This window comes from Vespa crabro, chromosome 7 (genome assembly GCF_910589235.1).
Source record: "Vespa crabro chromosome 7, iyVesCrab1.2, whole genome shotgun sequence".
NCBI lineage: Eukaryota > Metazoa > Arthropoda > Insecta > Hymenoptera > Vespidae > Vespa > Vespa crabro.
The window spans coordinates 7245790-7258155 of NC_060961.1; the positions used below are offsets into that span (position 1 = coordinate 7245790).

The 12366-nt window shown below is 33.3% G+C and overlaps 2 protein-coding genes across 2 annotated transcripts in view; both read left to right on the forward strand.

Annotated features, from left to right (window-relative positions):
• Positions 1-12366, forward strand: part of LOC124425631 — a 46314-nt gene that overhangs the window by 30350 nt on the left and 3598 nt on the right. The gene's annotated exons all lie outside the window — the stretch shown is intronic.
• The window catches only part of LOC124425600 (zwei Ig domain protein zig-8-like), a 43825-nt gene continuing 33738 nt past the window's right edge, over positions 2280-12366 (forward strand). Inside the window, exon 1 of the mRNA XM_046966137.1 lies at positions 2280-2409. The gene's annotated coding sequence lies outside the window, so the exon portion shown is untranslated. The remainder of the gene's footprint in view (positions 2410-12366) is intronic.

Sequence of the window (12366 nt, forward strand, 5' to 3'; positions counted from 1 at the left end):
TGAACCATGAAGAAAAGAACGTAGCTATCGCTCGATTACTCCCATAAACGAAACTCGTAACTCCTACATTTTCGTTTGACCATATTCGCTTAATTAGAATGTTGCTTTTAAAATTGGTTGTATACAAAAAAACAAAAAACTAACTTTTCATAACGTTACATTGAACAATGTTACTTCTTTTTTCCATCTTGTTACGTTAATTTTTCTTTTAGAAAAACACAATCCTTCGTAACTTTGTAGTTTCAGCTTTATACGCAACTGATTAATCCAATGCCACGAGATTTTAACATGCAACCATATATACATATATTTATCCGAATGATAATAATAAAAACCGTTACAAGAGAAGAGAAAGTTAACAGGCATGTTAATTAAATTTTTTACATTGTATCATATTAAAAACCAAAAGAGTTACGAATTGCTAACGAGATCTTTTTTGGATGCGTGATATAATTTTGTATAATATTTAAATGAATAACTACATTAACATGAAGTAAAAAACGAATAGTTCGAATCGTTATTAGGTAGGATTATCTATGAAATACATACAAAAAAATTTTTCCATTATATTAAGGATTTTATCGGATAACAACAAAAATTAAACAAATACAACAAATAAAAAAAAAAGAAATAAATACCGACGATTTAAAAACATATAAATTATATGTATACGTATCTTCGTTCACCCCTTTCATATGCATTTACGACGCTTTTCAACATGCAGTTGATAAAAAACGTTTTTACCCCAAGAGCAGAAATTCGTTATCTCTTGTTTCGAGCGATATTTATCGTTGCTCGTCCGTCCGTTAAAAGCGTCAGCGGATGGCAAGTTTTCGAAGGCGGTGGTATAACACATCGCAGAAAGAATAAAACCGACACATCCGGGATACCATTATTCGTCCATGAGGTTGGCCGATAGAACGGAGATGAAAGAGAATGAGAAACAGAAAAATATAGAGAAAGAGAGAAAGAGAGAAAAAGAACAAAACCATGGTGATAGCAATTGGAAGAGTGATGCTGCAACTCGATCCTTTCTCTCTAACTCTTTCTCTTTTTTTCTCTCTCCTCCCGTTTAGGGTAGATACCCTTTAAAACGTCAAACGACGATTCCGATCCTAAGATTAATCCATCGCTCGTAATTGGAAGGTCGCGCACGTGTCGCGATCCGGAAATTTACGATCTCGTGCCGGTTCCGGAGTCATTCCGTTTTCGTTTTTCACAGAGAAAAGCGTCGTTCGTTGGATAATAAAAGCTCGTTTCTCGCGAGTCGAACGCAAACAGTGACTGTTGGTAAAAGGAATGCTAAGGGATAGAATAGAAGATGTCTTGCACCTCAATTTCAAAAGGTAATTCTTATTCCTCGATTAATGAACATTATACATTAACCTTAGAGAAAGATTCCTCAAATTACGTCTCCATCTTTTATATTTCTTCTTATTTTCTATTCCCTTTGTAAATTAAACACCAAGACAATGAATGCTTAAAGAAGTTATTATTTCGTTAGATGTTAATTTTCTACTTCACTTCTTGTTATTTCTCAAATCGTTATCATTGTCTTCTGATTTCTTTCTTTATTTATTTATTTTTCCTTCCTTTTTTTTCCATTAAGTAAGATTTATTTTAATTAATTTAAAATACCCTCTGTAATTATCACCGTTTCTCTTTAATTACTTGTAATATTTAATCTTATATGTTTTCTTTAGATTTTATATAGGTACATAGCTATTGTTAAATGTTTCTTCTTAAATTTCCTCTTATAAGATTGCAGTTCTGGTAGTAATCAACTTCTCTCTCTCTCTCTCTCTCTCTCTCTCTCTCTCTCTCTCTCTCTCTTTCTCTTTCTCTCTCTGTTCTACTTCTTCGTTCAAATATAATTCGCAATCAAAGGAACAAGTGTAACGACTTACATTTTAAAGATATTCTTTGGATTCGCTCGAACGAACGAATCGAATAAACTTTTTAAAAGTATTAAAAACTGATTAGAACAAAAAATGGGAGGATGAGAATCGAGAGATTAAAAGTATTCGAGAACTTTCGTCAAGCCTTTCGAGGTGCATCGTAATACTGTCGAGTTACACGTAAAGTTGTTGCTAGCTGCCATCAAAGAGAAAGAGAAAGATAGAGAGAGAGAGAGAGAGAGAGAGAGAGAGAGAGAGAGAGAGGATTGCGTTAGATTTTAAGGGTGGACCGCGCAGGGGCGCTTAAGATAGCACGAGCACCTCGAACACGTGGTAAAGCTAGATGTCGCCCCTTAGGTCGCGAGCTTTCAAACTCAGCGATCTAGCCAGTCCGCGGCTGTCTGTGCTCCGCGAAACGCGACTTCCGGAGTTCGTGATTAAATTCGAAATCGACTGAACGATTTTCGTAACCCTTCGATTTGGGAAGATCATTGGACGTTACCTTTTCAGGGTAAGTTCGACTAGGTAAAATAACTTTCTTTTTTTTTCTTTTCTTACACTGAACGTAAACATTGATTTGTATATAAAGAAAACGGGAAATTTTTCCGACATTTTTAAAAATTCGTACATCTGTTTTAAAAATCCTACTTTAAAAGCGGATCTTTCACAAAAGAATAACAAAAAGAAAAATCTGATCGAAGTTCTTGTCCGAAGGACGAATGTCTATTCATTTTATTGAAACTCGTAAGACGTGTATATATTTTTGAGGATCGATAGAAAGAGAAAGAGAGAGAGAGAGAGAGAGAGAGAGAGAGAGGCTTAACGGGGCCGAGGAAGGTTGCCTAATTACAAGACTTTCTTTTTGTTCCGTTTTTACGCGTCGTTATGCGGTAGCTAATTAGTTTCCTGAACGTCAGTGAAAAAATGTGAATTCACGCGCGCATATTCGGCAGATACCTTAAACACGCGATAATTATGACTTAGAAGTATTGCGAACGTTTTCAAGTATATTTTTCGTGTGCAATATCGTGTTTCGTGCGAAAAAAGGAAAGGATAGGATTTAAAACATTAACACGAATGCATTAACGTCGGTCCCGAAATAAACGTAATCTTGCTGGTGTGAATAAAAGTTAAGCGCTTTTTCCTATTTCACTTTATTTCTCTTTTATTTTCTTTTATTCCTACTATTTTATATAGTGCGCGTGAGCGGTAGTACATACTTTTGCAAAATGTTACATAATGTTGACGATTAGGGTGACCGCCGAAACAAAAGCAAGTACTTCATGTTGTAACTCGTCTCTTTATTCGTAGTTGTTGTCCTTGTTTTCCTCGTTGTCGTTCCTCTCGTACTTCTCCCGTTTGGATTTAAATGAATGGTACCGTTGCCCCCCCTCCCCCTCAACACTCTCGAATCTTTCGGATTTACACTTGACGAGTGTTTTTGAAAGCGTTTGTAAAATTATTCACCTTTTCATCGTCGGCCGTGATATACATTGCTCGTGGCTGCTACGACGCGACTAATGAGAACGCGCTTAATTTGTAAGTGTGATACGTCGACTTTTACTATTGCTAGTCGACATCGGTTATAATATATCGGAAGGAAAGTATGAAAATTTGAATAAATAAAATTGTGGATAGACGACCTGTCATAGTTAACAAATTATTTAGATACCTAAATGAAAGAGATAGGGGGAATATTAAAAGGAGAAGCAAAATAAAAAAAAAGTAATAATTATAATTAACGATGTTGATACACCGAAAGATTTCTAATCTCGTTACTGAGTTTCGTTAAAAATATTTCCCATATACGTAGTTATTGCTTTAAAATAATATATATATATGTACATAGTAATACATAAATGTACATTATATATGAATACGTATAAATGAAAATTTAATCGACGGTGATACAAATATATACGTAAATAATGTAAGCACTTATGAAAAACTGAATCAATTAATTGCATAACTCATTGTAATTCAGGAAATACAAAATCGCGATCTTCCATTATGCGTCGGTCAACTTTCAACGAGCTATAACCGCATTGTACCTTTTGGAAACACCCATCTCCGATGTGCTTTATTTCGTCAAGCGTGAAAACGAATATCGAAATGAAACGAGAACAGGCTGATATCGCAGAGTGCTCCATACTCGTAGCTACTATTAAAGTACGAATTATCAGAATTATAAACGCGAATCGGACGGATATGACGACGGGTGGGCGTTAAATTCGGACCAATGATTCGGTGTCAATTTGTACATGGTGCTCAACTGAAATCGTGTCGTTCGTAACAACATCGTTATTATCACAAAGCTAGCTGGTGAAAACTTTGAAGATAGAAGCTTTTCGAGGGTCCACTCAAAAATTCACAATTAGAGGGAATAAGAGAGATAAAGAGAAATCGAGAAAAAGGAAATGGTATTTCATTGTATTAACAATAAGCTATATATATTTAAAGATACGATAAAATACAATCTTTGAGAATTAAATTAGATTGGATTTTCCCATAATTAATCGTTTTCAAATTATTATGAAATGGATCACTTATAAAATATAATATAAAATCGATCGATGAATTAATGAAATTATAAAGATAGGATGATAAAGAAGAATGAGAGAATAATCAGACTGAATTTGGTTGACACAAAAAAAAAACGAATCAGAAAATTACGTCCATTACAATCAATCGAATTATCCTCGCTCTCGATTCGGTCTTCCATCGAACAAATTTCGAAGCCAGAAGAACTTAAAATGAGAATGGAGAATCAGATGGCTTAAATGGACACGAAGGAATATAAATTGTAACCACATTCTATGGAGGAGCAACCGAGTGACGAGAGACTTTTCGACGTTTTCCTAACGTCGACGGTAGCAGTACTATCGTGCTAAGCTGCTGCCGCACCTGCTTGCAGTATGCATAATGCTAATTGTCCCTTTAACAAAGCTCCAACGCCCCTCGCAAAACTACGCCAACTCGAGGTTGCCGACCTGAGAATGTATCTTTTTCTTTTCTTTTCTCTCCCTTCGCTTTCTTTCTTATTCTACTCTATTTCTCTCTCTTTCTCTTTTTCTCTATTTTTCTTTTTTTTGATCAAATTCTCTAAAAATATTTTTTCAAAGGCTTCTGATAAATTTCATGCATGGGTATGTTGAGAAACATCAAGAATCTAAATCATGTAACAATAAGTATATATGTCTACTCATCGAACAATACAAACGAAATTTTTTTTTAAATGTCATAAATGCAATTTTCGATCTATGATATGATTTCAAAGCAGCAATCGTATCTAATAAATCCACAAAATGTGAGATGATGTTAACAAGAGAGAAAGATTTCTCCTAATTCATCAAGTATGAAGATCGAAACGTAGGATTCATTGTTAAGTAGGTACAGTTAGCTAATGCTTCAACTTGTACGTTACGCTGAGATTTGAACGTTTAATAATTTATAATGTGTACTCCTTTTCGTATAACGCGACGTATCGAGATACTTTAGTTGTCGACATGTTTTAAGAGAAAATAAAACTTATCGCTTGCTTACTAACCGTATAAAGCATACATAATTTTACTGCACATAAATATATATATATATGTCTGTATATATATAAATAAATATATACATATATATATATATATATATATATATATATATATACACACATTTGTCTTTACGATTCTTCATTTTACGATTGAATGATTTTATTCAATGTTTCCTATCTCAATTCGCACTATTTTATTTTAAATCAAAACAAAAGTTTTTCACATTCATCGATCGAAAATTTCAGCGAGAAACATATCGTTAACAGATTAATATGTTTCTTGCACAACATATCATTAATCTGTTAACAATATGTTTCTTGCACGTTTGTCTTTTCTCAAAGATAAATCAAAGATCGATACGATTACCATTTACCTTAGTGCACGTACGATACCAACACACTGTGAAAATCAACGGCATGCTCGTACGTCTTGAATAACGAACGATCGTAGCGATAATTGATTCTACGTGCCCTGTCGAATAATGCTTTACACAATCCGTCTTATCCTGTGCTCGCTTGTAGACGATACCCCTGGAACGGATGCCGTAAGCCACGTCCATTCGATTCATCCATCGCAGGCATACACGATTAGGAACGATCGACGCGATGTTAGTTCCCTGTAGATGACCGTCAATAGCATTGCTCGGCAGTATCATCGACTCGTACTACTTGATATCAACGACAAACACAGCTTATTCGATTCGCGTGTTTATCGTTAAGATAGGTCATTATTTGTATAACCAAAATGATTTGATTTTAGTTAAAAATGTAACATTTAATATCAAACAAAATGACATGAGCATGAAATAAGAAACTTTATTATAGTTAATAATTAATAATTAATGATTATAATAAATCTGTATAGCAATTATGACTTATTGAAACTTCAATTCATTTTTTAATACTTTAAATATTAGATCGAAATTTCATTCGTGTTTGAAATTATCGAATAATTCGATGTCTCGATAATACATAGATGATCGAATGCTTTGAACAAAGGATATATACGGAAAGGTCTCATCGAATCGACCGTGAGACATTATTAAAGCGAATCTGTGCGGTAATGCGGATTGATTATATCCACTCAGACCATCCAGAATGTGGATATGATGTATCGCTATGAAAGGGATACGGAATTCATCTCATCTCCGCCATCTTTCGCACCTCGTAATCAATCCTCGCCATTAATGTAAACCATATCGAATACCAACAGTTATCGATATCTCTTCTTCGATATATCCTTTTTGATCTTTAAATCTTTACGACAAAATTATTTGATTAAATTAATACAACGATTGATCATGATAAAATTTTGTTAACAAACTGATGAACTATCCAAGATATCTTCTTTCGTTTTTGAATAAAAATAAAATGTCAAAATGTCGGTCACAGGTGAACATAATTAAAGTTAACTCGTTAAATTAAAATTCTCGTTCCTACTAATTACGATGTACATTTGTGAATTTGATAAAAAAAAATAACTAAATAAATAAATAATAATAAAAAAAAAATAAAGATTTGACATAAAATCAATCGCAATAACAAATCATTACACTCGATTCATTCAATCGATTCATTCATTCAATTTTACAAATGCCTTGTCTTTAAATATCTACCATCCGGAAAATTTCGATAATTCAACTGAAAGAACTAACGTAATTATCGTGAATATTGTCTCGGCGACTATTACATAGTACCGTAAATAAAATAATATTTTCTTTTACATATTTCAATAAAAGAACGTATATACGTATCTTTTCACTAACATTCAGTATACGCGAGAATTAACATGATGGTCCTGTTATTTATTTTACAATCCTTCTTTCTAACTCCTTTATTCTTTCGTATTCCGTTAAAAATAGCGAGGAAATGTCAGGAAAACCGTTCGAAATCGAATGTGAGATTTCCGTGCAGGTCAGCCGTCTGGTCAGGGGAAAAAAAATACAAAAAAAAAAGCAAAAGCGACTTGCGATGCATTTTTTCATCGTTTGCTCGTACGCATGCGTTTGTAAGAGAAAAAGAGAGAAAGGGAAGGAAAGAGGGAGAGAGGGAAAGAGGTATAAAGAGAGAAAGAGAAATAGAAAGAGCGAGAGAGGGAAAGAAAAAAAGAGGAGAGAGAGAGAGAGGGAGAGAGAGGGAAAAAGAGAACTTTGTGTGCAACCGAGTGTTGGAGAAACAGAACGGTAAAACGATTGATACGATTTCATCCTGTGATGCTTCGTGCATTTTCGATAAGAAATAAAGGCTGTCTGATAATACGTCTGTCGTAAAATTACATTATTCAAAAAAAGAAAAAAATAAAGGAATAATATCTTTCAAAGCAAGATCAAATTTTTCTATCGTTTAAAAAAAATCATTATAAGAAAGATATTTTTTAATGGAAAGAAAGTACAGCATTAAAAATCATATGAAAAAATTTGATTGCGATTTTAAAGAAAAATCAATTTTTTAGCAAGAAATTCGAGGAATGATATTTTATCATATATATATATATATATATATATATATATATATATTATTAATTAACAAGGGTACGGTTCATTAATTAACAAGAGTCAAAAAAATTATGGGAATAAAAAAATACAAAGAAAATAAAAAAAAAAGATGAATTAATAAAATATTATGGATATAATCATCATACAATTACGATATGGAAAAAATTCGTTTCGTTTCTTTAAGCCAATGGTAATAGTACTTAGTCCTTGCATAGGTATCTCCCACGTTACATACGCATGATCCATTTGATGTGATTTGCATATTCCAGCAAATTCCTTCTACCGCGGCTTTATTATTTCGCTCGTTCCTATTACATTAACGGATTCGCGTAATCTTCATTTGGTTTAATAGCAATTGGTTCTCCAGCTCGTTTACTCATTGTAATTTGTTTAAATCTTTTAAAATCATTCGCTGAATATCATTCAGCAATTTTAAAAAAAATAATAATATTTCCGACGATTCTATAACGAAAAGAAAACGTTTTCGATCGGTCGATAGTTATATAATAACATTCTACTTATTCGCAGGATATATACGCTTACTACTACTCAACTTTGTTATGTAACAGTTATAAACGATAGAACCAGTTACTAACTTCCATGATATAACATGACTAATGGTCACGTTAATTTCATAATTAGTCATTAATTTCGGACGCATTAGAGCGTTAACTTACGCTCGGATCTGCAAGCGAATTATTTGCAAGAGAATTTTAAAAAAATGTTATTAATTTATTTCCTTATTATTAAGTAATTCATTATTTAGGTAGTTTAATAACGAGCAAACATTCTTATTCAGATGGTGCAAGTTCTACGAAAGATTCTTGTTTAAAATTTCAAGCAAACGATAAACGTTCAAATGGCACTCAACAGCGTGAAAATATAACGTTAGATATCTTTTACTTAACGTGACTTTAATTACACGTTATCTAAAAAGTTTCGAATCATTGTAGATAAGTTTCTTAAGCGTACGCTTATTCACACGCTACGGAGGATAAAGCCGTTTTTCTTCTCGCTCAACGTCTCGTTAATCTCGAGAAAGCGTGATAGTGATGGAAGTGAAATAGTCGTTGATCACGATTAGAAACTCGACTCGTTTACAAAGGATCGACGCTCGAAAACCGGGTACTAACTTGAAAGCTAATTTTGTACTCGTCATGTTCGTCAATATGTTCTTCTACGATGTATTTCTTAGTTCTAACCACAATTAAACGTTGGACATTGAAAAACTGATCAAAAGGTTAATTTGAATATGATGAAAATCGATGAATGAATATTAGTGTTATAAAAGTAGTAAAAAGTAAAGAATGTGTAAGTACGTAGATATATCAAAAAAAAAGAAAGAAAAAATATTATAATCACATTGACTTTGAATAAAATTAAACGCTGATTTAATAAACGTAGATGAGTCATTGAACTGAAGGAAGGATTGAAAGAATACTCATTGAATGTAGATATTAAAATTACTTTTCGTACATTGAAATAAAAGATTGTTAAAATTAGAAAATTATTTTAATATTATATTCGTTCGCAAATATCAATCTTTGAACGAATAACACAAGTTCGATCCGATGAAAATCTTAATGAAGGAAGAGATAAATAAATTCAACGCTAACATTTACGTTCTAAATACTCGATCTAATTTTTAATAGGATATATAATTTCTCATGTTCGCGACGAGCAACCTCGTCGTGGTCCGTTACCGGCGAATTTTCGAGGTCGTGTATATCCAACCAGGAATCGGATTCGCCTATATTTGCACTGAAAGACAGAGAACAGGTTCCGTAATTTCGTAGATGCGAATCGAGCATTTGCGGTTAACTCGCATACGTTCGAGCTAGGCGTTTCTATAGGTAAGCTGAATCTACAATTATTGCGTTTCGTGGTAGGTAGGTACTTGATGGAGCCCAAAGATGCGATCGAAACGTTAACAAAATCAACGTTGGACTATAGAGGAATGATAAAACGAATTAACTAGGTATTCTGCTAAAATGATACGAATTAGCACCAAGTAAGGGGCATTTTCGTATTTCTCATAGACCCTCTTCCAGGTGATTCTACCTGTGGATTACATAGTGTCCAATAGATTTTCGACTGATTAGAAGAACATCGCAATTTTCCAACTAATTTACATTAATGCGCTTAGGAGCAAGAACTTCTTGAGCTTCCGTTGACACGAACTTATCTCCCTCTCTTTCTCTCTCTCTCTTTCTCTCCTTCCGAGTTACCGACACGAGTTGGCTCTCTCATCTATTTTTATCCTTTCTTTCTTTTATTTTCATGTATGAAAAAAGTAAATGGCCTTGGGGTCTACGTATGCATTTAGATGTTATACATCAAATCAAACTTCGATCGTTCGAAGAATACGACTAACAAAAAAGAAAGAAAAAGAGAAGATCTTCCAAATGAGAAAATTTCATGGAATGTCGAGAGTTAACGATTTGGAAGTAACCTTTCGATTTAACATTTTCCCAGAAACAATGGTTCAAATGATACCTTCTTCGAAAAAACGTCAAGAGAAGATTCTTGAATTTTCTTTACGAACGATATATCTTGTCAAAAGTTTACAAGTATAAATATATTGTATAAAAATAAACAAATCCAATGGCCGACCATAAATATTTCTTTTTGTATTTTTTTCTTTCTTTTTTTTCTTTTTTTTTTTTTTTTTTTTTTTTTTTTTTTTTTTTTTTTTTTTTTTTTTTTTTATTGTGAGAGAGAAAGAATGAAATGGATGCGAACTTTTTAGCGAATAAAATGTTCCTCTCTCTTTCCCTTTCTCTTTCTCTCTCTCTCTCTCTCTCTCTCTTTTTCTCTCTCTTTCTCTTTCTCTTTCTCTTCATATTTCATAGCTTTTATTTTCCTGAATAACGAAGCTATGCACGAGCACGTAGTCGCTACTGTCACGTAAAAATATTCCGTCGTTGAACAAAATGTCCTACGCAAAAATATCGGTGGCTAACTTGCCTCCTGGATTATGCAGATATATCGAGAAATCTCGCTATCTCTTAATCGCTACTGTCCTCCAGCGTGAAATGCATTGCCAGTGTACTTTTTTCGTTCTAACTTTTTCTCTTTCCTTTCCCTTCAACAATGTAAAAATTTAAAAATATTTTCTTACATATACATATGTATACATTGTATTCTAAGCAATACGATATCTTTCTTATTCCTTTCAGCTGAATTCCCAAGTCTCTCGTTCTATCCCATGAGACTAAAGAATTTACAAATCACCATAAATATGTAATCGATTTCTACTTCAAATCTGGAACGAAATGTTTCTAGAGAGAGAAACTGATAGAACTTTTGTATTATTTAAAAATCAATATTTATCAATCATTTATCATTCATATTGCATAGAACGCACATATTAAAAATCTATTACATTTCACGATAAAAATAGTAATCTATTCTTTGGATAACAAAATGACCGTTTCTGGAGGTAAAAACCGTGGGAAAACCAAAGTAAGAACAGAGACAAAGAGGGAGAGGAAAAAAGAGAGAGAGAGAGAGAGAGAGAGAGAGAGAGAGAGAGAGAGGGAGAGGGAGGGAGAGAGATAGAGAGAAAAGATAACGGTGAAGTAAAAAAAGAATAAGGCGAAGAAATTCTATCGAGGAGACCGCTTTTATCACCCCATCATGTTATTTCGCGTTGCATTTCCGAACGATAAATTTAAGAGGATACTTTTGAAAGGATTTCGATCTCGAATAATGAGAGACTAAGCGATGAAAGAGGGAAAGAAAGATAATCGAGAAGTTGCCTTACATGGGATACAGAAATTGAATAAAGTTAAAGCACATACATTCGTTTAAAGTATAAAATATTTCAATAAAAACACCAACACATATGTTTGAAGAAACATATTTTTGAATTATATATTTATGTGTTTCTATAAGAAAAAAGAAAAAAAAGTGAGAGAAAAAAATATTAAATGAAAAATATACGTATGCCGTATAAATAGATCAATCGAACGTTTCGAACCAACGCCATTGGTTATAGTACAAAGAAAAATGACGTAAGATCGAGTCTCAAAGTATAGTTCCAGTTCGTTCGCTAATACCGACATTCTTTTTCAGTGCCTCGAAAGTTCGTTCGAAGAAGAACGTCGAGTAAAAATGGCTCACACGTTGCGGTCGATGTGTACCCGTTGATCTCGACGATAAATTCGGTGGGTTACGAAGTGGTACCAACTCGAACCATCCCTTCCTCTTACAAGCCTCACTCGCCTTTAGTGAATGCTGCTACGTTTCCAGCTAACCTCAGGCTGATTCTTTTTAATATCCCAGGACCCACGTACAACATCTCTCTGTTTTTTTTCCTCTCTTTTCAACTCTTTCTTTTTCTTGTTTTTTTTTCTTTTTCTTTTTCTTTTTTCATTCTCATTTTCTCTTATCTTTTTTTCTTCTCTTTTTCTCTCTTTCTCTTTCTCAA